The 813-nt window shown below is 37.4% G+C and overlaps 1 protein-coding gene across 1 annotated transcript in view; it reads left to right on the forward strand.

Annotated features, from left to right (window-relative positions):
* Nucleotides 1-813, forward strand: part of LOC106876902 (WD repeat-containing protein 49) — a 66,856-nt gene that overhangs the window by 56,614 nt on the left and 9,429 nt on the right. The gene's annotated exons all lie outside the window — the stretch shown is intronic.

The following is an 813-nucleotide window of genomic DNA, read 5'->3' on the forward strand; positions in this document are numbered from 1 at the left end:
TATATATATATATATATATATATATGTGTATATATATATACCCATGCCAGCATGGAAAGCGGACATTAAACGGTGATGATGATGATGATGATGATGATATATATGAGTGAGTAGACAAACGAAAGAAGGGCACTCAACACATTGGGAGTTACATGTGCAAATCAAAACTGTTTGATTCAGAATCCTTGGTACCCTATGTTTCAATCATGTGATTAGTCTAGTGAATGTACATCTAAGCAAACATACACACTTGTATAAGCACAGATGTATACACACAGATATATAGGCATATACATGTACATATATACATATATACCCCCACATCTACCACCCCTTCCAACTTTCCCCTCAACCATGCAACTGATTTTTTGTCCATTATGTGGTCAGTTTCCTGTTCACCATGCAGTATTTTCCAACTAATTGTTGTTGCTGAAATACTGATATCAAACCTCTATACCATGTGACATTTCTCAACCAATCACAGGCTAACATCCAGGAGCAAACATTCACTCTCTTCAATTGAACTCTCATTCAAACCCCAATGGCCGAAGACTAGCCACTCATTTGAAATTCAAAATACCAAAAAGTCTGAATAAAACTGTTTTGATCCATTTATATATATATATATATATATATATCTATCATCATCATCATCATCATCATTGTCGTTTAACGTCCACTTTCCATGCTAGCAAGGGTTGGACGATTTGACTGAGAACTGGTGGAACCCGAAGGCTACACCAGGCTCCAATCTGATTTGGCAGGGTTTCTACAGCTGGATGCCCTTCCTAACGCCAACCATTCCGAGAGTGT

Source organism: Octopus bimaculoides, chromosome 16 (assembly GCF_001194135.2).
Source record: "Octopus bimaculoides isolate UCB-OBI-ISO-001 chromosome 16, ASM119413v2, whole genome shotgun sequence".
NCBI lineage: Eukaryota > Metazoa > Mollusca > Cephalopoda > Octopoda > Octopodidae > Octopus > Octopus bimaculoides.